The 26,841-nt window shown below is 34.1% G+C and overlaps 1 long non-coding RNA gene across 5 annotated transcripts in view; it reads left to right on the top strand.

The window, feature by feature from the left end:
- The window catches only part of LOC102161811, a 194,452-nt gene that overhangs the window by 73,911 nt on the left and 93,700 nt on the right, over positions 1–26,841 (top strand). For all 5 annotated transcript variants that reach the window (XR_001300623.2, XR_001300624.2, XR_002338004.1 and 2 more), the window contains 2 exons: positions 18,636–18,726; positions 21,165–21,205. This is a non-coding gene — a long non-coding RNA (uncharacterized LOC102161811). The remainder of the gene's footprint in view (positions 1–18,635; positions 18,727–21,164; positions 21,206–26,841) is intronic.

The following is a 26,841-nucleotide window of genomic DNA, read 5'->3' on the forward strand; positions in this document are numbered from 1 at the left end:
AACTTGTAGCAATAAATTTCCAATAATAATGTAATGAATATGACAGTAAATGCACATAGACTCAATCCATGACTGTTAAAAATCCCTCACCCAAGGAGGAAGACAAGTTGCCCCCATAGAGGTGGGTTGATTCTTTGTGATTATAATAAGCAGTTCTATCAGAAAATGAGTTCTACTCTAGCAAGACAGATAAAATTAATGTGATTCAGGGAAATGCAAGTAAAAGTAGCAATGAATTGCTACTCTCCACTCACCAGAATTGTTAAAATGAAAAAAGATTGATGTTAAGTATTGGAAAGGCTGTACAACAACTAGAACTCTTTTACCAGATGATGGAAATGAAAACTGGTCAAATTATTGATGAAACTGGCATTATCTACTAAATTTGAACACACACCGATTTGTAATCTGGAAAATTCACTTTAAGGTGTGTATTCAATGGAAATTCATATATAGTACAGCAAAAGACATTTAAGATAATGTTCATATCAGTATTATTTTTAGTTTGTCCCAAACTGGAAACAACCTAATGTTTATCCATCATCAGAAATATGTATAAAATACATTGCAAATACTCATTTACTAGTATATATAGCATAGGGTTACTATACAGCAATGAAAATGGCAGAAAACTCCAACACATAAGAGATCAGCCTCATGAAAGATACAGTGAACAAAGAAAGTCAAATATAAAAGCGTATATATTGTGTGACTTCATTTAGAGAAAGTTTAAAAGGAGGTGAAACTAATCTGTGGCATTAAGTTTCAGGACAGTGATTACCTTTGGGGAAGAAGAATAAGAAGAGTGGGTAATCAGAATGGATAGAAAATAAAACCTAGGGTGCTAGAAATGTTCTATTTCTTGACTTAGGTGGAGATTTAATGGGTATGTTCATTTTTTGATAATTCATCAAGATACACATTGATTTATGTACTTTTCTGAATATACTTCAATTAAAAAGCTACAAAAGAAACTCTCCTGCTTGAAATAAATAATGCCCATTATGTCCAATATACATGAGCCAACCCATTCTCTAAATTATTATATTTTTATAAGAATAGTAGTATAATCTTTACTTGTATAGTATTCAACAGTTTTTAGAGAACTCTCAAATTATCTCATTCGGCTTCATGACATTATAATGCAGTATCCTGAGAGACTTGAAAAAATAGAATAACTCAGATAATTGTCCTTTGCCATGTGTGACAAGTAACAAAACTGGGACTGGAACCCAAGACTGATGACTTTTCACTCAGGTTTCTTTCACTATATACTACAGACTCCACTCTGGAAACTTGGGGCTTTGGATAGAATTTTTTCTTATATTTTGCTCCCTAATGAGCCTTTCTGTCTCATAGATATCATAAGAAATGAATCTAGGCATTTTTAAATGATCGTTTCAATTAACTAATAAGGCTTCTTAGAAAAATTTTCTCATCCACAGGTAAAATCAAGCACGATGGCAACTTGATCCCAATTAGAAGGAATAATTTGATTTTTGCTATGTTATCTTCAAATCTGTAGCCTAACTATCACATTATAATAGCTAATAATTATGCCTATGTGTGGATTCACATCTGTTTGAAGGGAACCAGTCATTACAAATGAATGCGTTTGTTACTATGAATTATTTAAGTTACCTGACTTCTCCCACGCCAAAGGCACAAAGTATAGGGTGAGAGAAGTGGAAAAAGGTCAAATACAGAGGCCTACATCTGTAGTCACCCTACTTCAGTTATCGTTGGATTTTAAAACACCATCCTCCAATTTAAATTTAGGTTAAAGTATCTGGTAGGAGGTGGTACTAGGAAGATACTGATGAATATATATTCTAACTTGGGATGAGGTTGGGAGTGCTTAGGAGATGGGATGACAGAGGAAGGGAGGACATATGATACTTAAGAGATGAGGTTTATATTTGTATAAATAAATAGATTTATGCTCATGCAAATAAACTAGATTTCATACTCATACAAATAACTCATATAAATATCAGGAGGCAAGGTCCACTGTCCTTTTCTTTCTGTTCCAAGTTCCTCTTTTCTCAAACTCCAGACAATTCCTTTATGTCTTATTTTCTTCTTTTAACTTTTTCTTTGATTCTCCTATTTGATTGTCTTCATGTGGGTGATATATTCCTATTATGACTGAATTTGCTTTAGACTTTTGAGAGATATCTGAATTTAACAATACTTCTGACCTAGGAAATCTACAGAGAGGGGCTTAAAGGCAACTAGACAATGGCTTAAGATAGTTGGAACAAATAAATGCATGCTTAGATACTGGTTTGCTTTGTTTATATTGTTCTATCTGTCATCATAATTTTTTGGAGCATCATTGTTATATTCTATAATGCTTTCTAAGTTTTGCAGACGTTAAAGACTTCTCATTTATTTATTTTTAATTTTTTTTTATCATAGCTGGTTTATAGTGTTCTGTCAATTTTCTACTGTACAGCAAGGTGATCCAGTCACACATACATATATATACATTCTTTTTCTCACATTATCATGTTCCATCATAAGTGACTAGATATAGTTCCCAGTGCTATATAGCAGGATCTCATTGCTTATCCATCCCAAATGCAATATTTTGCATCTATTAACCCCAAATTGCAGGTCCATCCCACTCCCTCCCTTTCCCACTTGGCAACCACAAATCTGTTCTCCCAGTCCATGATTTTCTTCTCTGTGGAAACCTTTGTATGTGCTGTATATTAGATTCCAGATGTAAGTGATAGCATTTGGTATTTGTCTTTTTCTGACTTACTTCACTCAGTACGAGCGTCTCTAATTCCATCCATGTTGCTGCAGATGGCATTATTTTGTTCTTTTATATGGCTGAGTAGTATTCCATTGTGTATATATACCACAGCTTTCTAATCCAATCATCTGTCTATGGACATTTAGATTGTTGCCATGTCTTGGCTATGGTGAATAGTATTGCACTGAACATGCGGGTGCATGTGTCTATTTCAAGGAAAATTTTGTCTGGCTATATGCCCAAGGGTGGGATTGCTGGGTCATATTGTAGTGCTATGTATAGATTTCTAAGGTACCTCCATACTGTAGTTTTGATTTGTACTTCTCTAAATAATCAGCGATGTTGAGCATTGATTCATGTGCTTGTTGGCCACCTGTATATCTTCCTTGGAGGAATGTCTATTTAGATCTTCCGTCCATTTTTCAATTGGGTTGGTTTTTTCGCTATTGAGTTGTATAAGTTGCTTGTATATTTTAGAGATTAAGCCCTTGTCAGTTGCATCATTTGAAAGTATTTTCTCCCATTCTGTAAGTTGTCTTTTTTTTTTTTTTTTCTTTTTGGTTTCCTTTGCTGTGCAAAAGCTTGTCAGTTTGATTAGGTCCCATTGGTTTATTTTTGCTTTTATTTCTGTTGCCTAGGGAGATGGACCTGAGAAAACATTTGTAAAGTTGATATCAGAGAATGTTTTGCATATGTTCTCTTTCAGGAGTTTGATGGTGTCTTGTCTTGTCTTATATTTAACTCTTTAAGCCATTTTGAGTTTATTTTTATGCATGGTATGAGGGTGTGTTCCAGTTTCGCTGATTTACATGCAGCTGTCCAGTTTTCCCAGCACCACTTTCCGAAAAGACTGAGTTGTTTTTTTTTTTTTTTTCCCATTTTATATTCTTGCCTCTTTTGTCAAAGATTAATTGACCTTAGGTGTCTGGGTTTATTTCTGGGTTCTCTATTCTGTTCCATTGGTCTGTATGTCTGTTTTGGTACCAATATCACACTGTCTTGATTACTGTATCTTTGTAATAGTGCCGGAAGTCTGGGAGAGTTATGCTTCCTGTTTGGTTTTCGTTCCTCAGAATTACTTTGGCAATTCTGGGTCTTTTATGGTTCCATATAAATTTTTGGATTATTTATTCTAGTTCTGTGAAAAATTTCATGGGTAATGTGATAGGGATTGCATTGAATCTATAGGTTGCTTTGGGTAGTATGGCCATTTAAACATTAGTTCTTCCAATCCAGGAGCATGGAATATCCTTCCATTTCTTTGAATCCTCTTTAATTTCCTTGATTAATATTTTATAGTTCTCAGAATATAAGTCTTTGACCTTCTTGGTCAGGTTTATTCGTAGTTATTTATTTTTTGGGGGTGCAATTTGAAAAGGTATTTTTGTATTCCTTTTCTAATATTTCATTGTTAGTATACAGAAATGCAACCAATTTCTGAATTTTAATCTTGTATCCTGCTACTTTGCTCTATTCATTGATCAGTTTGAGTAGTTTTTGGGTTGAATCCTTAGGGTGTACTATATATATAGTATCATGTCATCTGCATACAGTGACATTTTTATGTCTTCTCTTCCAATTCAGATACTTTTTATTTCTTTTGTTTGTCTAATTTCTGTGGCTAGGACTTTCAGTACTATGCTGAACAACAGTGGTGAGAGTGGGCATCCTTGTCTTCTTCCAGATTTTAGCAGGAGGCTTTCAGCTTTTCTCCATTGAGTATTATATTTGCTGTGGGTTTGTCATAAATGGCTTTGATTATGTTGAGGTATGTTCCCTCTATACCCACTTTGGTAAGAATTTTGATTATGAATGGATCTTGCACTTTGTCAAATGCTTTCCTCTGCCTCTATTGAGATGATTATGCGGTTTTTGACTTTTCTTCTGTTAATGTGGTACATGATGTTGATTGATTTGCATATATTGAACCATCCTTGTGAACCTGGGATGAATCCCATCCAGTTGTATTGTATGATCTTTTTTATATGTTGTTGGATTTGGATGACTAAAATTTTATTGAGAATTTTTCGCATCTATATTCATCAAAGGTATTGGCCTATGATTTTTTTTTGGTAGTATCTTTGTCTGGTTTTGGTATTAGGGTGATAGTGGCATCATAGAATGTCTTTGGGAGTGTCCCTTCTTCTTCAATCTTTTGGAAAAATTTAAGAAAAATGGGTATACGTTCCTTTTGTATGTTTGGTAGAATTCATCTGTGAAGCCATTGGTCCTGGACTTTTTTTTGTAGGGAGTGTTTTTATGACATATTCGATTTCATTTCTAGTGATCAGTCTGTTCAGTTCATCCATTTCTTCTTGATTCAGTTTTGGTGGGCTGTAAATCTCTAGAAATTGTCCACTTCTTCTAAGTTGTCAGATTTGTCAGCATATAATTGTTCATAGTATTCCTTTATGGTTTTTCGTATTTCTGCAGTGTCTATTATGATTTCTCCTTTTTCACTCTTTATTTTGTTTATTTGGGGTTTTTCTCTCCTCTTCTTGTTGAGTCTGGCCAGAGGTTAGTCAATTTTGTTTACCTTTTCAAAGAACCAGCTCTTGGTTTCTATTGTTTTTCTAATCTCTATTTTATTGATTTCCTCTCTGATCTTTATGAATTCCTTCTTTCTGCTGACTTTAGGTTTTGTTTGTTGTTCTATTTCTAATTCATTTAGGTGGTGGGTTCATTTGTTGAGTTGAGATTTTTCTTCTTTTTTGAAGAAGGCCTGTATTGCTGTGAATTTCCCTTAAAGCACTGCTTTTGTGGCATCCCACTGATTTTGAATGGTTCTGTCTTCATTATCATTTGTCTTGAGGTATTTTTAAATATCCTTCTTGATTTCCTCATTGACTCATTGGTGTTTTAGTAGCATGTTGTTTAGTCTCCATGTATTTAGTGTTTTCTCATTTCTTTTCCTGTGGTTGATTACTAGTTTCTTGCCATTGTGGTCAGAGAAGATACTTGGAATAATTTCTATACTCTTAAATTTGTTGAGGTTAGCTTTGTGCCCCAATATGTGATCAGTTCTTGACAATGTTCCTTATGCACTTGAGAAGAATGTATATTCTGTGTTTTTTGGTTGTAATGTCCTGAAAATATCAATTAAGTCTAAATTTTCTGTTGTATCCTTTAGGATCTCTGTTGCCTTATTGATTTTCTGTCTAGGGGATCTGTCCATTGATGTGAGTGGAGTGACAAAGTCTCCTACTATGATTGTATTCCCATCAATTTCTCCTTTTATATTTGTTAGTATTTGTTGTATGTATCTGGGTGCTGTTCCATTAGGGGCATATATATTGACATTTGTAATATTCTCTTCTTGTATGGATTCTTTTTCCATTAAATAGTGTCTTTCTTTGTGGCCTTCATTTTAAAGACTATTTTGTCTGATATGACTATTGCAACTCCTGCTTTCCTGTCTTGTCCATTGGCATGAATTATATTTTCCTATCCCTTCACTTTTAATCTATGTGTGTCCTTTGCCCTAATATGAGTCTCTTGTAGACAGAAGATTGTATATTTTTGTTTATTTATCCAATCTAACACTCTGTGTCTTTTGATTGGAGCATTCAGTCCATTGACATTTAAGGTAATTATTGATAGATATGTATTTATTGCCATTTTAAACCTTGTTTTCCAGTTGATTCTATGTTTCTCTTTTCTCCCTTTCTTTTTTTGGTTGGATGATTTCCACTTATTTTATGGTTGTGTTTTTAACTTTTTGGTTTTTGTGAATGTACTGTTTGGTTTTGATTTGTGGTTGTCCTGTTTTTTAAGTATCTTAACCCCTTTCTATATCTACTCTCTTTATTCTGATAGTCATATAGGCTCAAACAAATTGTTTAAAAAAGTCTGAATTTTCTTACTTTCCTTCCCTCTCACATTCTGTGATTTTGAAAACCTTTTTTAACATTTTCATGTTTGTCCTTTTGCTGTTCCTTGTGTTTATCATCACTATTACAGTATTTTTTTTCCCACTCTTAGATTTGTATGCTGGCTTATTTATTTTTTTTTTTTTTTTTTTTTTTTTTTTTTTGTCTTTTTGTCTTTTGTTGTTGTTGTTGTTGCTATTTCTTGGGCCGCTCCTGCGGCATATGGAGGTTCCCAGGCTAGGGGTTGAATCGGAGCTGTAGCCACCGGCCTACGCCAGAGTCACAGCAACGCGGGATCCGAGCCACGTCTGCAACCTACACCACAGCTCACGGCAACGCCGGATCGTTAACCCACTGAGCAAGGGCAGGGACCGAACCCGCAACCTCATGGTTCCTAGTCGGATTCGTTAACCACTGCGCCACTACGGGAACTCCTATGCTGGCTTATTTAAATGATTGTTTTCCAGTTGTGGTTCCTGCCATCCTGTTTCTTCTTGCTTCTTTTTTTATTTAGAGAGGACCTTTAAGTATTTCTTTTGGAATAGGTTTAGTATTGCTGCAATCTTTTAGCTTTTGTTTTTTGGAGAAATTCTGTATTTCCCCTTCTATTTTAAATTATATTCTTGCTGGATAGTGTATTCTAGGCTGCAGTTTTTTCCCTTTCCCTTTGAATATACCTTGCCACTCTCTTCTGGCCTGTAGTGTTTCTGTAGAGAAATCAGCTGGTAGCCTTTGGGAGTTCCCTTGTAACTGATGCTTTGCTTTTCTCTTGCTGCCTTTACAATCCTCTCTTTAACTTTTGCCATCTTTATTATAATATACCTTGGTGTGGTCCTATTTGAGTTCAACATGTTTGGGGCCCTCTGTGCTTCCTGTATCTTGACGTCTGTTTCCTTTAGATTTGAAAAGTTTTCATCCATAATTTCTTCAAATATATTTTCAATCACCTTTTCTTTTTCTTCTCCTCCTGGAATTCCCTTTATGCATAGATTGGCCTGCTTTATATTATTCCATAGATCTCTTATATTGCTTTCATGTTTTTTACATTTGGTTTTCTTTCTGCTGTCCTGATTGTGTGATTTCCACTATTCTATCTTCCAAGTCACTAATTTGTTTCTCTGCATTATTCATTCTGCTCTTTAGTGCCCTTAGCTCAGTTTTATCTCTGCAGATGAATTTTATAATTTTTCTATGTTCCTTCTTATATTTTCTATTTCCTTTCTAAAGTAATATTCCTTACTGTTTATATCCACTCTTAATTCCTTGATATTCAGCTTTTAATTCCTTCAGTATTTTCACTATCTCCCTTTTGAACTCAGTGTCTATCAGACTGCAGAGTCCTGTTTTGTTGTTTGCTACTTCAGGTGAATTTTTCTGTTCTTTTAACTGGGAATGGTTCCTGAGCTTCTTCATCTTGCTTATGTTTTTCTTTTTCTGTGAGTTTAGGGAAGCCAAAATGTAGTCTTGGAGGGCTTCTTCTATGCAAGAGCACCCCTTTGTATTTTGTGGGGGGGTTACTATTTATTTTTGGCATGGGAATTTGGATATTTGCTGTCTCTTTCTTCAGTGTGAATGAAAGACTTCTCAATGACAGTATAACACAGATTGAAACATTCACAATCAGTGCCTAAATGCTACAGTCAAATTAATGACATAATCAGGAAAATAATCTATAAACTAAGAATGTATCTTGCTCTAAAATGGTACCCGAACCTATGTTATCTGCAGCATAGTTGTAACTGCCTTTATGTGGAATATTTTTCACAATCAACTTTTACTTCTCTGAAGAAGCCATTATAATATTTTGAATAAAAAATATTTAAACCAAAATACAACGTTTATTCTCAGATACATACTTGAGTCTTAACATTGTTGTTTTCATCTGATTAAATGTGAATTTCTCATATTTAGTGCTAGATTAAGAAATAACTGTGTAGCTTTTTTCTCTTTTAGTCTCTTCTCTCTTGTTAAGATACAAGAAAGCAGTTAATTGTAATTTCTAAATGGTGATCATAATAATTCAAAACATGAGATATTCAAACTACTCACTCAATTCTGTTACATCACAAATCAGTCTTATTTTAGTAGAGGAAAATGATGAAACCCCATGAACTGTATCTGCCTTCAAAACTTCTTCCAATGCCTGCAGCTCCAGTATCCTGACTTCCTTGGCAGTGTCCAATCAGTCATTGGGTTTTGTGCCTATTTCAAGACAAGAGAACAGGAAAAAGACATCAGAGGGTGAATTCTCTGTTTGGCTCATAAATTGTGGCAGATAGAATTAATAAGAGAAATATAGATAGGTTATTTAAAAATTCATTTTTATCATGAAAGGAATACATGCTTATGTAGAAAAACACAGAAAAGTCTAAAAATAAAAATAAAAGAAATATCTGTAACCCATGTCCTAGAGAACTACTGTTAATATTTTTTCAGTTTCTGTGTATGTTCTTCCTGTATATACATACATACAATATATAATGTATATGTTTGTATTTCATAAATATGCACACATGTGCACATATATGCATCTTACAACTATATATTTTATTTTATAATTTTAATAAATGAATAATAAATAGCAGATATATTTCAATGCTCTTATATACACTATAAAAAACAAATAAGCTAATGATTTCTCCATTGCATATTTTAGGTTATTTTACTTCAACTATATGTTAGTTCTTTATGCAGTGCTGATTGTGATTTTTGCTCCAGAGAGCAATTAAAGAAATAGAATATACAGATAATTTTGTAAGAGTGATAATTCTGTAGTAGAAGATTGCCTAGGATTACATGAGCTCACAGAGCAGGACATTTTATTTATACTGAGGGTATACAGAATGTGCTTTTAGGTGAGGTTAACATTTCAGCTAAGTCTCAAAGGCTAAGTGTTTCAGTAAAAGTATTGGATGTAGATATAGGGAGGAGGTGTTGATTAGTTCAAAACCTATGAGAGCAAAGCACACTAGAAAAATTGAAAGTAGTCTCCCATCATCAGAAGACAGGGTAATGAGGTAGGAGTGGTGGAGTGATGAATGCAAAGACTAGAGAATTAGGTAGGAGGAGATAATGAAAATCAGTCTCAATGTTTGAATTTCATTCGGAAAGTACTTGAGAGCCAGCAAAGGATTTTCAGTTGGGGAGTGGTGTAATCAGATTTGCATGTTAGAATGCAGTCTGGGGAATGGATTGAAGGAGATCAAGTATGGAGTTTTGGAGATTAGTTAGAATTCTGATGATAATGATTCTGTGAAAGGAGATGATTCCAAGTCCTGAGGCAGAGGTAGTGGGGATGAAGGGAAGAGCATGAACTCAGAGAGTTATGTTTTGCCACTAATATTGATGGGACTGAATACTGCAAGTGAAATACGAGGGACAGGAAAGAGTCAAAGGGTCATTTTTGAATTTCTAAATGGAATTTGGATGGATGATGGAGCACTGGTAGAGGATAAGATTTTGGAATGAAAATAATGAGTTTAGTTTTGACAAGGTCAAGCTGGAGATTCATGTGAGACACTGAAAATAAGTCATTGGATAGAAAGAATGGGATGAAAATTTAGGGAGGATAGAATCACTGAGATCAGTGGAAGTATTTTTTCAATGTTGGATTCATACCTAGGAATGGAATTACTGAGTCATAGAGTAACTCTACGTTTAACTCTACAGGAACTCTTTTTGCGAAACTACCAAACTGTTCTCCAAAACAGATACATCATTTCACATTCCCAGTGCAATTCATGAGGGCTTCAATTCCTCAACATTCTCAACATCTGTTATCATTTGTCTTTTTGTATCCAGCCATCTCAATAAGTGTGGAGTTGTATGTCAATGTGGTTTTGATTTGCATTTCCCTAAAGACCAATGATATTGAACATGTTGTCATGTGCTTATGGACCATTGCATGTCTACTTTGCAGAAATGTTTCTTCAATTCCTTTGCCCATTTTAAAAAATGGGTTATTTTTGACATTGTGAAGATGTAAGAATTCTTTATATTTTATGGATACAAGTCGATTAGCAGATATGTGATTTATAAATATTTTCCTTCCATCTATAAGTTTTATTGAAGTATAGTTGATTTACTATGTTGCAATGATTTTTACTGTTCAGAATAAATGATTTTCAGATTCTTTTCCCATATAGGTTATCACAGAATATTCGGTAGAGTTTCCTATGCTATAAGCAGGTCCCTGTTGACCATCCATTTCATATACAATAGTGTGCAGTTGTCCTTACATTTTCTTAATCATATCCTTTACACAGCACAGAAGTTTTTGATATTGATGAAATCCAACTTGTCTATTTTTCTTTCATTACTTGCACTTTTTGTATCATATCAAATAAACCACTGCTTAATTTAAGGTTTAGAAGATTTATTTCTAGGTTTTCTTTTAAGAGTTAAATGGCTTTAGCTCTTGTTTTTTGTGTATGATCCATCTTGAGTTAATTTTTCTATATGGTATGAAGTAGAGTTCTATTCTATTCTTTGCATGTGGTATTTAGTTGTCACAGCATTATTTATTGAAAATAGTGTGCTTTCCTCACTGTATTGTCTTAGCACCCTTGTTGAAAATCAAGTAGCCATAAGTGTTACACTTGGACTCTCTATTCTTTTCCACTGTCATATGTGAATAACTTTATGCCAGTATTTTAAAATCAGAAAGTGTGAATAGCCCAAATTTGTTCTTTATCAAGATTGTGTTCTGTGTCTCTTGAATTTCCATATGACTTCTATGATCAATGGGTTAATTTCTGAAAAAATGGTAGGAGGAATATTGATATGGATTGCACTGGATGTATAGATCATTTGGAGTGAGAATTGCCATCTTACCTATGTTGTCTTCAAACCCATAAATACTTATATCTTTCCACTAATTTAAGTCTTAATTTCTTTCAGTGTTTTGTGGTTTTCAGTGTAGTTGTACTTTAAAAAATAATTCCTGATTATTTTATTTTTTTTTCATACTGTTACAAATGGAATAGTTTTCTTAATTTAATTTTTGGATTGTTTGTTGTGAGTGTATAGGAATGCAATATTGATCTTATATCCTTCCCCCATGAATTAATTATAATACTTTTAGATATATTTCATAGACTTTTCCATATAAAAGACCATGTCGTATGCAGATAGATATAATTTTACTTCTTTCTTTACAATCTAGGTGCCTTAAACTTCTTTTTCTTACCTAATTACCCTGTCTCAAACCTCTAGGGCAATGTCAAATAGAAAGAGCAAGAGCAAACATCTTTGTCTTATTTCTGAACTTGGGGGAAGCACTGTCTTTTCCAAGTAAGTATGATGTTAGCTGTGGGATTTTTGTACTTTTATCATATTGAGGAAGTTCCCTTCTATTTCTAGTTTGATGAGTGTTTTTAATCATGAATGAGGGTTGGGTTTTTCTCAAGTGCTTTCCCTGCATCTGTTGATATTAGAGTTAATTTTTTTCCCATTCCATGAATGTGATGTATCACATAGATCAATTTTCTTATGTTGAACAACCGTTGCAATACTGGTTTAAATCCCACTTGGTCATGGTGTATAATTCTTTTTATATGTTGCTGGATTTTTTTTGCTAGTATTTTGAGGATTACTATCTATATTCTTAAGGAATATTGCTCTATAGTTTTTTTTTTCCCCTTGGTGATACCTTTTAAGCTTCTGTCATCAGAGTATTACTAACCTTATAGAATAAGTTAGGAGGTATTCCATTTTCTATTTTGGAAATATTGGTGTTAATTATTCTTTAAATATTTGATAAAATTTACTGGTGACACTAGTTTGTGGGTTTTCTTTGTGGGAAGTTCTTAGATGTTAATTCAATATGTTAGCTTGTTATAGGTCTATTCAGATTTTTTATTTCTTCTTGAGTCAGTTTTAATAATTTCTTTCTAGGATTTTTGTTTGTTTCATCTAAGGCATCTAATTTGTTGGTATACAATTGTTCATAATACTCCTTGATAATCCTTTTGATTTCTGTGAAGACAGTAGTTATATCTCTGCTTTCATTTAAAAAAATTTATTATAATTGATTATAGTATTTTGTCAATTTCTCCTCTCACTTTTGATTTATGTAAACTGATTCTTTTTAACTTTGTAAATCTAGTAAAATTATATTTATAAGTTTTGTTGTTGTTGTTATTGTTATCTTGTTAGATTTTATTAACTTTTCAGAGAAACAACATCTAGGTTTGTTGATTTTCTCTGTTATTTTATAGTCTTTGTTTTATTTCTTTCTGCTCTAATCTTTATTATTTTCTTTCTGCTGCTTGCTTTGGGTTTTAATATACTCATCCTAGTTTCTTAAAGCTAAATTATTGATTTGAGAGCATTACTTTTTAATGTAAGCATTTTACCCTATATGTTTTTCTCTGAACATAACTTTGCTGCATACTGTAAATTTTGGCATGTTGTATTTTTGTTTTCATTCATTTCAAATTATTTGCTAATTTACTTTGTGATTTCTTCTTCAACCTACTTGTTATTTAGAAGTATGTTATTTAATTTCCACATATTTTGGAATTCCTCAAATTTCTTTCTGCTGTTGATTTCTATTTTCATTCCATTATGATCAGAGAGCATACTTTGAATTATCCTAAATTTTAAATTTAATCAGACTTGTTTTCTCAACTAACTTTTTACTAGAGAGTGTTTCATCTATACCTGAGAGGAATGCTGTTTTGTGTGGAGTGTTTTATAGATTTTTATTAGGTCAAGTTGGTTTATGGTATTTTTAAAATTTTCTTTTTACTTGATGATCCTTTGTTTAGTTATTTAAAATTTTTTTTCCTAATAAACATTGTTTTCTTAAAATATATTTGGTTTGAGATTTTGAAAGCCACTCCAATTCTTTTTTGGTTAACTATTTACATGATGTATTTTCCCATCCTTTTACTTTCAACTAATTTGTGTTCTTAAACTAGAATTGTATCTTTTGTAGACAACATATTGTTGAATCATGATTTTTTAAATCTGGTCTTCCAAATTCTATCTTTTAATTGTGATATTTTAATGATATACATTTCATTTAATTACTGGTGGGGAGGGATTTTTGTGTGTTATCATTCATTCCTTTTTTATTATAGAGATATTCAAAATCATACCATTATAATTGTTTGGCTTTACTATATAAATTTTTTTCTGAATAGGTACTCTGAGTATTATAATTAATACCTTAAATTTTTAAAAATCTATTTTCTATTAATAGAAACTTAATTTAAATAGTTTACAAAACTTATTCTAATAAAGCTCTATTCTCTCCTGCTTCTTTAGTGCTATTATTGTCATATAAATTGTATATTTACATATTATTAGCCAATGTACATTTTTAAAATTATTATTTTATGCAATTGTCTTTTAAATTAAATAGTAGAAAAAAGTTACAAAGAAAAATACATTTATACTGTTTTTTTGTATTAACTGATGCAGTTATCTTTACCAGTGCTCTTTATTTCTTCTTGTGCATTTGAGCTAATGTCTACTGTTTCTCCTTTTAGTCTGAAAAACACCCATTAATATTTCTTATAAAGTAGGTATGCTATAGTTATACTCTTGAGTTTACGTTTACTGAGGCTGTCTTAATTTCACCTTCATTTTTTGTATAGTTTTTCTGAATATAAATTTTTGACAATATTGGCTGATAGTATTTTTCTTTCAACACTTGAATGAATTTATCATCCCACTGCTTTCTGGAATCCATGATGTCTTTTGAGAAATCACTTGTTAATCTTTAAGAAACATTTGGCATAATAACATACTTTTTTTCACTGCTTTTGAGATTATTTCTTTGTCTTTGTCTTTTGAAAATTTTACTATAAGTTGTCTGGGTATGGGTCTCTTTGAATTTATCCTACTTGGAGTTTATTGATCTTCCTGGATGTGCATTTTAATTCCCACTTTTAAAAATAGTCTTTCTGTCCCTTCTCTCTCCTCTCATCTTCTGGAATACAATTGTATATTGGTATACTTGATGGTATCCTGTAGGGTATCCTCTCTGAAGCTCTGTTCACTTTACTTCATTATTTTTCTTTCTGTTCTTCAGCCTAAAAAATCTAACTTGATCTATCCTCAAATTCTTCCATTTCAAATTTCCTATTAAATCCCTCTAATGGAGTTCCCATTGTGGCTCAGCAGATTGAGAATCCAACATAGTATATGTGAGCATGTGTGTTTGATACCTGGCCTTGCTCAATGGATTAAGGGTCCATCATTACTGCAAGCTGTGGCATAGATTGCAGATGTGGCTAAGATCTAGCTTTGCTGTGGCTGTGGTGTAGGCCAGCAGCTGCAGATTCAATTTGCCCCCCTAGACCAGGAACTTCCATATTCATCAGGTGCTGTCCTAAAAAGGAAAAAAAAAAATCCCTCTAATGATTTTTCATTTCTGTTTTTATAACTTTCAAATGCAGAATTTCTATTTGGCTTTTTTTAAAGATAATTTTTCCTTTATTAATATACTACTTAGTGAGACCTTGTTCTTAAATTTTCCTTTAATTCTTTTGGGTGTGGTTTCACTTAGTTCTTTTAACACATTTATAATGGCTAATTCAATGTACTATTTAGTAAGTCTAATATCTGTACACCTCAGAGATGATTTCTATTGACTGGTATTTTTTTCTTTGATGGGCCATAATTTCCTGTTTGTTTGCATGTCCATAGTTTTTTTTTTTTTTTTTTCCCTCAAAATCCAGACATTTCTAATTCTGGAAATCAGTTCCTTCCCCCCTTCTTTTGTTTTTGCTGCTTGGTGTTGTTATTTTATTGCTATGGATGTTTTTATTTATTGAGTTTCCTGGACTAATTCAGTAGTGTCTGAATTATTTGTTGTGTATATCACTCAACATCTCTTCTCAGTTGGCTTAGTGGTCAGCTAATGATTGGACAGATATTTCTTTGAATGCATTCAACCAACAAATTTTCAGAACTTTGCTTAGGGGCTTTGTGCGTGGGGGAATTAATATGTCTTTTTTTTTTCTTTTTATGACTCCATCTTCAACATATGGAAGTTACCAGAACAGGGATTGAATATGAACTACAGCTGTGGTAACACTGGATCCTTTAACCCACTGTGCTGGGCTGGGGATCAAACCTGGGCTTCTGTAGAGACCTGAGTCACTGCCGTTGGATTCTTTTTTTTTTTTTTTTAATTTTTTTATTTTCCCACTGTACAGCAAGGGGGTCAGGTTATCCTTACATGTATACATTACAATTACATTTTTTTTCCCCCACCCTTTGTTCTGTTGCAACATGAGTATCTAGACAAAGTTCTCAATGCTATTCAGCAGGATCTCCTTGTAAATCTATTCTAAGTTGTGTCTGATAAGCCCAAGCTCCCGATCCCTCCCACTCCCTCCCCCTCCCATCAGGCAGCCACAAGCCTTTTCTCCAAGTCCATGATTTTCTTTTCTGAGGAGATGTTCATTTGTGCTGGATATTAGATTCCAGTTATAAGTGATATCATATGGTATTTGTCTTTGTCTTTCTGGCTCATTTCACTCAGTGTGAGATTCTCTAGTTCCATCCATGTGGCTGCAAATGGCATTATGTCATTCTTTTTTATGGCTGAGTAGTATTCCATTGTGTATATATACCACCTCTTCCGAATCCAATCCTCTGTCGATGGACATTTGGGTTGTTTCCAAGTCCTGGCTATTGTGAATAGTGCTGCAATGAACATGCGGGTGCATGTGTCTCTTTTAAGTAGAGTTTTGTCCAGATGGATGCTCAAGAGTAGGATTGTAGGGTCATATGGAAGGTATATGTATAGATTTCTAAGGTATCTCCAAACTGTTCTCCATAGTGGCGGTACCAGTTTACATTCCCCCCAACAGGGCAGGAGGGTTCCCTTTTCTCCACAGCCCCTCCAGCACTTGTTATTTGTCGATTTATTAATGATGGCCATTCTGACTGGTGTGAGGTGGTATCTCATGGTAGTTTTGATTGGCATTTCTCTTATAATCAGTGATGTTGAGCATTTTTTCATATGTTTGTTGGCCATCTTTATATCTTCTTTGGAGAAATGTCTATTCAGGTCTTTTGCCCATTTTTCCATTGAGTGATTGGCTTTTTTGCTGTTGGGTTGTATAAGTTGTTTATATATTCTAGAGATTAAGCCCTTGTCCGTTGCATCATTTGAAACTATTTTCTCCCATTCTGTAAGTTGTCTTTTTGTTTTCTTTTTGGTTTCCTTTGCTGTGCAAAAGCTTTTCAGTTTGATGAGGTCCCATGGGTTTATTTTTGCTCTAATTTCTATTGCTTTGGGAGACTGACCTGAGACAATATTCATGATGTTGATGTCAGAGAGTGTTTTGCCTATGTTCTCTTCTAGGAGTTTGATGGTGTCCTGTCGTATATTTAAGTCTTTCAGCCATTTGGAGTTTACTTTTGTGCATGGTGTGAGGGTGTGTTCTAGTTTCATTGCTTTGCATGCAGCTGTCCTGGTTTCCCAGCAATGCTTGCTGAATAGACTTTCTTTTTCCCTGCAGTTGGATTCTTAACCCAATGCACCATGGTGGGAACTCCAGAATGAATGTTTCAATACTCAGGAGGCAGTTTAAAACTCTTCTTTAGCCTTTACTTCCTACTTGTGCAGAACTTCAAAATCATCCACAAGTGGGAGATTAGGGCTTCACAGTACACATTCCTGCACATACCTTCTAGATTTCCAAGAATATGTTGGATATTTTCAACATCACTCTGAGAATCTCATTCCTCAATTTTTCTTTTTAAATTTCTTGGTAAGTCTCTTTTTTAACCCAACTTGTATTGCTATCTCAGGCAGTTGTATTTTAAACAATTGGCATTGATTGTTTTCAACAAATGCCTTAGATACATGGTTGTTCACACTGAGTAAGCTGAATGAGATTTGATTCAGCTGTCACTCAGGTCAAATAAAAATAAGTCCCAATAATGGAGGTGCCAGACAGGAAAATAGTGATAATTTTGTAAGGATGGGGTTTGGGAAGAATTCCAAACCCTTTGTGTTCCTTACAGTGGCTCCTAGACTGCTGGTTTTCATAGTTTTAGTAACATTTTTGTAGTATAGTTTTGTAACTTTTTCCTTTTCTTTTAAATTGAAGGTATAGTTGATGTACAATATATGAGTTTCAGGTGTACAACATAGCAATTCACAATTTTTTAAAGGTTATATTCCATTTTTAGGTTTTATAAAACATGGACTATATCCTCTGAGTTGTACAGTGTAACTTTTTGTTTGAAGGTTACCACAGAGATTGGAGGATAAGTGGAATAGAAATAGGACAAATTGAAATGCCACAAAGTTTTAACATATTTCATATGGTTTGTTTGTTTTTGAATGAAGTTTCATATTTTTGGAAAAAATTATTAAATTCAAGTGTTCTGAAAAAGTTTATTTTGACCATTTTTGCTAGTATTCTAAATGTTTTTATGAAGTAGTGTATTTATATAGGTCATTCAGAATGCTCTGTCATTCAGAATTGTTTTCTATTAGTATTTTTAAATTTCCTTATAGATAGCTTTCAATGTTCAGGCAAAGTTGAAACCAATGGTTTTTAGAGAAAAGAGGATCAAGAGCAAGATTATAAAAATCCTAAGCATTTAAGACCAGAGAGTGGATGAAGAGCTTATGAATGAGGAAGCTAAGGAATGGTTCAGAGATGAATGGGACTTCTCTAAATCCAAAGGGGAAAGAGTTTCAGGATGAGAGTAGTGAAGGTAGTTCAGGAAATGGATTGAAAAATACTGATTTGAATGATTTAGAAGAAGTCACTGTAATCTTTGTTAGAGAAATTGCAGTGGAGTGATAAGGCAAAATCCTAACTGTAATAAGCTGTGCCATAATTTGGAGATAGAAAAAAGAAAACAAGTTTAGACAACTTTGAAGAAACAGGGCTATGAAGGGAAAGAGAAACAATATAGATCAGTAGCTGGAATAGAATATGGATTCAAGAAAATTGATTTCATATAAGATTCAGTTTATTTTATTCATTATTCACAAATTTCTCATTTGCCTTTTATCCTAGATATTGGCCCATCACCAGTGGCTTGGATTTAGGTGTGAGAAGGGTGACCATTCACCTATGAGAAATGGGAAAGAAGTGTGATCCTAAATAGGTAAATGATGCCTCTAAACAGATTCTCAATGAAACTGTATGATTGTAGATTTAGAGGGGCAGTGGTCTGGAATATGCATGAAGTCTGAGAAAACTGAGGTTAAACCCTAGCCCCACCAATTTCTTGGTACTAGTTATTGACTTGGTCAAATTACTTGGCTGTCTCAGCTTTACTTTCCTTACATGGGTAATGCTAGTCTTTAAAGATTGTATGTGGATTAAATGAGCTAAAGTCACCCCATAGTAAAGAGTTCCATTTCTGTCTCTTGCATACTATGTGAGGATGAAAATGTTAGCTTCAGTTTTCTCATCCATAAAATAAGCGTTACATTATGTCATCTCCATGCTCCCTTGCAATTCTAATCAGATGGGCTTCCAATATCTTTTAGTGTAGTACTATTCTTCATATAGGTTGTGGGATAGATAGATAATTCAGAATTGATCTGGAACTTAAACCAATCTGTGTAAGATAGCTTACATTAGAAAAGACATTCAGAATTCCAAAGAGCTGATTTACAAATAAACTTTGGAAAATAGCTCTGCTGAGCTGGGGATACTTTTAAACAAATGAACTCATCCCAGAACATATAATAGAGAGCACTTACCAAGGCAGATTTTAGATCTCTTAGAAATGAGCTCTAAGGAGAGGCACATCTGTTATGATATCAGATCCCAAAGATTAAGGTCTGTTTTGGGAGCTCCTAGATTGATTGTTCTGCCTGAAATATTTGTGTTTATAACTTCTGGTTTTGGTGGTTGATGAGACTTTGAAGCAATAAGCCACATGGAGAAGTGCAGGCTTAAAACCAGCTGATATTGTTCAGGGGAAAAGAGGGGGAAGCAAGAGTGAGTCATTGGATACAGGAGGATTGGTGAGACAAACAAAGCATAATGAGACCAGGTTTAGGTGAGGGACTCAGAGACATAGGAAAAGGGGGAGCTAGAGACCAATTAAGGCTGAGCTGGGCTAGAACAGGAAGAACAAAACAAAAATGTTTTGCCTCCTCAGAGACTGATTCCTTTTTCCCACCAATGTTCTCAGCTTGTTTTGTCAAATCCACTGATATATTTTGGTATAATTTATTTGGGTAGACATAATCAGTATGAAATTTAACCTCTCATTTCAGGGCAAGAATTGAAAACTCACACATTTTCTATTAGCAGATTAATGCTTTAAAGGTTAAGGAAAATTGGCTCTGTGATTTAAAGGAGATGAAATGACTAGGGAATAAGAATACTAAAAAAAAAAAATACCATATTTATTGTCATTTTATTACAAACTGCTTTCCATACAACTTTTAACACATGGTGTCTCAGCTGTGGTTTCTGCCTGAATTGTGAATTTCTGCTTTGATTTTTTTTCACCCTCTTCCTGCTTATTCCTCCCAAGTGGCCTATAACATAACTTTATTTTTTAAAATTAAAGATGACTGACAAATTTTCCTTTGGGGGTATTCCAATTCCACACTCATTCTTGAGATAACTGGAACCGTCCGGAGTGGCCTGGGAATCCCTGCTCAACATTGTCTGCCATCCTGGGAGGCTACATATTCACTTATTCACTCAAGACACTTTGCTCACATATGCCTTTTGGCAAGAGACGATGACTGGCACATCATTGGAGAGCCTCTTGTCTAAGTGGACTCTTTGCATGGGACCTTAATCACTGGGCTCTTTGTAGGCAGCCAGGCAGCACTGCAGCTCTAGAGATCTTCTTTAGCAACCTGCAAATGACACCAATATTATGAAAGGTTTCTCCAAAGACAGACATTTTCAATTAGCCAAATTACTCTAACAGGGCGTAGCTCAGGAAGATTTAAGGCAGAGCAAGTTGCTGTGCCAGCCAAAGAGGCCTGTTCTGCCAGTTGAAAGGCAAGCACCTCCTTCTCTGCCAGCTTGCAATGAAATGCTTCTTGCAGTGACAGCAGATCTACTATGCAAGCTTGATTTAAGGCCCTCGATTACCATACCTTTGTAATTATCATCGGTCCATGATGAGTCCTGGGGAAGGTATGGGTCTTAAATGCAGGGATTCAAGAGCCTAATCAAAATGCAGTGTGTAGAAAAGAATCTTTCTTCTAGATGTTTCACCTCTTTTCAACCAATTGTTCTTTGTTTGAGTAAAATTGTAGCACAATCTTTGCCAATAATTGTGATTCATTTTCACTTTGCCAATCAAAATGTTGTTTCACAGGATCTGATGGTGTTCAAAACACCTTATAGGAGGGATGATTTTTTTCTCTAAATTGGCTAGCATAGGTCTTATATTTCACATGAAGTCATGGGAAAATTTGTGAAGCCTCTTTTGGCTCATAAATTCTTTTATTTTGGGATAGCATTCTGATAAGGATTCTAAAAGGCAGACATTAAATTGATGATATTTTTAATTTTGCTGTTACTTAAGATCTAGACTAATGATTCTGTTTTGTTCCTACTTAGGGGCCATATGTTATTTCAGAAACACAGATTTCAGAGGATTTGTAAGTATGGGATAAATTGTTTTTACTTGATGAACTATAACTTCAATCAGCTATATTATGTTAAATATACAACTTTTCCCAGTGTCCTATGTTTCATGTATGGTGAAACAGCATGGTATGAAGGAAGGAGGCCTGGGCTTAATTTCAGAAAATTATAGTGCAAATCTGAACTCTATTTATTTGTGAATAGGTGTCACCATTGATAGATCTTTTCACCTCTCTAGACTTTGGATCTCTTCTACAATATGATGATATTGCAGCGGACCCTCTCTAGGTCCTGCCCATCTCTGGCATTATGATTCTATGAAAATAGGAGTCCCTCCTCTTGGCCATTAATGTCCTTCATATACAATATCTTGAAAATAGTTATTTGATACTCAAATGACTCATGTTTAGAAACTCTTTTCTCTCAGGATTTTGCCCCTACCTGTCTTATGTTATTGTAGATAATGGAAATTTGGAGAAATTGAAATCAGAGAAAGATATATCAGCATATTTTCCATATCGTAGAGTCAGAGTTAAAATGGGATTAACACCTCTCGGCTTGGGGAATATTGTAACTACCAGGAACCCTATGTCCGATAGACTCATTTGGGCCCGCTCTGTACTTCGTATTATTGTATTACGTAGAAGTCCTGACTTCTTAGCCAGATGATATATCCCTGAAGGACTAGGAGTATGTTTGGAGCCCCTAAATAGTCCCAACACCTACCATCTAATAGAGCCTCACAACTAATCACTAAGTTACACTACATATTTTTTTTTTAAGCTTATGGAAAAAAATTGTGCAGGCTGAAGATTTCCTTTTAATCACTGAAATGTAAACAATTTTTCAAAAAACTCAATGAAAAGAAAATGTAGAAATGAATTATTTGGTATTCTATTGTGAACTGAAATCCACTCTTGTGTAATTAGTGGTTATTTGATTTTTAATTGACTGTGCCTTCCGTATATCATATTGTATACAGCTAAGTAATTGCTACTTCACAAATAGCTTACCTAGTATATGATTATATTTATTATAAACTGAGATATTCTAATTCTCAATTTATATTTTAAGGCAGTGGATGTGGGAAACACAAAGATATCTAGTGTATTTCTGTGTGGTTTCTCTCTTCCCTTCTTAAACTATAAATTGAGAACCAGAATGTCTCAGTTTAGAAAGTAAGTATCCTAATTTTTGAGGCTTTAGGGATGTCTTCCTTCTCTGAACTCTACAGCTGTTACTTTGTTCTGTTGGTTTGGCACTATGATGCATCTTTTGTTATAGAAATGTGCCGGTATTACAGTCTTTGGTATTCGTCCTGCCTCCCCAGCTAGACTGAAAGTTTATTGAGAACAAAAACCATGTGTCTTATGATTCTGTATTCCAGCTATCTAATAATTTTACATGTCCAGAAAGTACTCAATTAATATTTGCTGGAATCCTATAGGTAGGGCAATAGACACATTTCCCACTGCAAGCTCACAATAAAGGAAACAAATATTAGTCTACTTATTAAGCTTCCTAATTCATGAAACAACCTTAATGAAGAAATAGGTATTTTTCTTTCATAAAAATTTAACTACTCTAAATTTTTGTTATTCTTTTCCCTTTATATCAAAAGATATATTTAGGTCTTTTAGATACTATCATAGAGTTTAGGCTGGGATATTAGGCCGGTGTTAGGATATATGAAGATTTAAAATGCCTCTAATTCATCTAAAATAATACATTTGTTGGATAACTGAATTTTTTCTTTATCAACATTACAGTTTATTAAAATATGGGCAGCTTTTCAATTATTGAAAAAAGATAGTAGAATTTAATTAATAGAAATGTATATGTGCTACCAGATTCACATCTCAGAAATGGACTTATAATCCTTATATAAATTTATATATAATTATATATAATTAGCCTCGGTTTGAGGGCTTTTGTTGTCATAGACCTCTCGAAGCATGGTAAATAGAACATTTATAAAGGCAGTATAAAAGAGATAATCTATGAAAATCTATGCAAAGATCTACCTATATTTTAGATAGTAAAAGAAAAAATAAGTTTTTTTTTATAAATTAGGGTCTCTAGAGTCCTTTTTAAAATTCAGGATTAGGAAGTAATTTCTCCCATTAAACTCCCTTAGTATGAATATGATAGGCCATTATTTCATAAATATTTAATGAATTATTATTTCCTACAAATTTTGAGTGTTTGGGCAATGGAAACACTGTTTGGAATATATGTCTGGCTGTGGGGGGAAATGGGCAATTATGAATGCTTGACACTGTAAGTGTCTTGAAAATGGGAAAAAAATTTTTTTAAGTTTTAGAGCGGGCAGGAAGGGTGTTTAAGGGGATTCTTTATTGTAAAAATTTGAGACCTCTCTATGGAAGTAACTTCTTCATTCTTTATTTTTAAAGTATTATTATTATTATCATTATCATTATTATCACATATACAAATAGTGAACTTGACAGAGGTAAAATGTTGCAGAAATCAAGCTAAGTGCCTTACCTATTTAAATACGTTTTAGCTACAACTGTGCAATGAAGTCATTAACATCTCTTTTTACACTGGAATATGATGCTTAGGAATTGAAGCAAATAAGTGCTGAAAACAAATGTGATCCCCAATCTCTCATATTTAAAAAATCCGTGTTCTTAAATTGAATGTTGATTTCCTGTAGTGAGGAAAACTTATTTTTTCTTTTACTATCTAAAATATAGGTAGATCTTTGCATACTGGTTCTGGCACTGTCTCACACAGGAGTTTCCAATAACTGCCAGTCATATGGTGACAATTATGCTTGATTAAGCAAATCCAGTAAGTACTTGATCGACTTTTTCCCATAAATGCTGACATTCTGCCGCCAAAGGGAAAAAGAACACTTGCCATTTTTCTAAGCACTCTGGCTATCTCCCCTTGTCCCTACCAACAATACGAGGCTCTGAGTTTCCTACAAACAATGTTCCCAGATTCTCAGACTCAGCCAGATTCTAGGGTTTCTATCAAACATCTCCTTGAGTAATTCGAATTTTTGAGGTCTGAAAATCCTACAAGCAGACAGATGATAATTTGTGAGATTTGCAGAGATGCATGGCAAAGGGTCATTGTTACTAGTGGTCATTCTATCCCTGATAATTCATTGTTATGGATTCTAAAGTCTTTAAAATGTTCCAGAATTCTCTAAAAATACATGGGAAAGAGTACTTTGAAAATTATAAATGTATGCTATTATGAGAATTCCTACCTTAGACTATTATACTTTCAAACATAGAATATTAAGAAAATAAAATTTAATTTTAGGAGTCCCCATCATGGCTCAGCAAGTTAAGAACCAAACTAGTATCCACGAGGATGTGGGTTTGATCCCTGGCCTCCCTCAGTGGGTTAAGGACCTGGCATTGCCGTGAATGCAGTGTAGGTCTCAGACATGACTTAGATCAGGTGTGGCTGTGGCTGTGGTGTAGACCTGCAGCTGCAGCTCCAATTTGACCCCTAGTTTGTGAACTTCCATATGCTCTAGGTTTGACCCTTAAAAAAAATTATGTGGCACTCATAACATGGGTCAAGCAGCATTTCTGAGTGGCTCTCTCCAAATATGACTCAGGGATTTAGATTTTTTTTTTTTTTTTTTTTTTTTTTGCTGTGGTATCCACAGTTCAGAGTTCCAGAATTCAGAGTTTCTTGCTTCCAGGTACATAAGGAGGTGGGGGAAGCACAGGAAAGAGTAAAGAAAAACTAGTGAACAGAGGTCATGCACCTCAAAGAAGATCATATTGGCCCTGACTTTGCCCAGAACTAGTCACATGGACTGAACCAAATGCAAGAGGGCTTATAATACGCTCAGAAGGCTAATAGACACAGTTTGATGAACAGACAGCATTTTCTCTGCCTCATAGATTGAGTAAGGCTGACTAGAGCAGAGAAAAGCAAAATTGAGTTAAGCACAAAAAACTTTGATCATAATAGAATTTTAATGGGTGCCCAACAATGCTTTCATAGTTAATTAGGCCTGTGCAAAGAATATATGATCATAATATGACTTTTAGTTAGGTTATTTTCCTTTTTGCAATCTATAGTATGGTCCTTGGGAGAATGTAAATGAGGACTATTGATAAGGAATACCGAAAATCAGGGTTGGCTTTATGGGCATGTAACATTGTGTTGTTACACAGGGCTCCGCTCTCACAAAAGCCCCACATCCAGGTTAATGCTCTGTTATTGCTGTCTTAAAATTCTTAATAATTTCAAACAAAGGGCCTGGTATTTTCATTTTGCACTGGGCTATTATTCTAAGCACTCTGGGCATCTCCAGTTTTGTAGTTGGTCCTACCTGAAACTCATGTCTTATCAGAGACTAAAACTGGGCTCAATGATAAAATGAAGATACAATCTTTAGGATGCAATCAATGCTAATTGACCTTTTAAAGATGACAAGTTACAATAGCAAAGATGTGTGTGTGTTTGTATGTGTGTGCGTGCGCATGCGTGTGCACCCCTGCACACATGAATGTGTGCCCAATGCAGGATGTGGTTTTTTTAGGACAAAGTTTATTGGGAGCAATTTGTTTTAATTGATATTCATTGAGCATCATTCTGTTGTTTGTAGTTAGCTACTCATGTGAAGAGTTGGTTGATGTCTATAACACAAACATTTGTTTCAGATAAATGGGCGTTTCAGTTGGGTAGGTTTTAATTAAGCAACGTTTGTTGTACAAGTAGTTGTTTTTGAAATCATGAAAAAACTACTATAATTTACTAATTCTGTTATCTAGAATCTGAAAAGGTAGAATATTGTCTCCTATAACCTTGAATATGATTTTGATGATGAATGACCCAAGTATTTGGCAGCAAAATAAGGACTACAAAACTTTTCCAATGTAATATGTTAAATTATTTTTCTACTGCCTATACCTAGGCACTGGTTGACTCTTCTCAAGCTCATAGAACCCTTGATTCTGAAATGAATGATTTAATTTTAAATCCTGATTCATACTGCTTGCCTATATCGCTATTCTAGCATATCATATTTCATAAGGATTTATTTATTTATAGATTTGCCAGAGGAGCACCCTGAACTCTTAACTCTTTGAGAATAGGTGCTCTTGTCATTCATCTTGCTATTCCCAGAGCTGAGTAGAGTTTCCATACACCTTTAATACATTCAATAAATACTTAATGAAGGAATGAAGAAATAAATATTGTGATAAAAATATCATTTTCCTTTCAGCAAAATAAATATTTCCAAGTCTTAAAAGAAGCTTCTGGTTTTAATAAAACCAAAATCAAGATGTTTTTGTTTTTCAAGAACATTTTATTTTGTTTTATTATGATTTTTTTTTCCATTATAGCTGGTTTACAGTGTTCTGTCAATTTTCCACTGCACAGCATGGTGACCCAGTTACACATACATGTACACATCCTATTTTCTCACATAATCATGCTCCATCATAAGTGACTAGACAGAGTTCCCAGTGCAACACAGCAGGATCTCATTGTTAATCCATTCCAAAGGCAATAGTCTGCATCTATTAACCACAAGCACCCCATCCATCCCATTCCCTCCCCTTCCATCTTGCAACCACAAGTCTATTCTCCAAGTCCATGATTTCTTTTCTGTGGAAAGGTTCACTTGTGCCATATATTATATTCC

This window comes from Sus scrofa, chromosome 13 (genome assembly GCF_000003025.6).
Source record: "Sus scrofa isolate TJ Tabasco breed Duroc chromosome 13, Sscrofa11.1, whole genome shotgun sequence".
NCBI classification, from domain to species: domain Eukaryota; kingdom Metazoa; phylum Chordata; class Mammalia; order Artiodactyla; family Suidae; genus Sus; species Sus scrofa.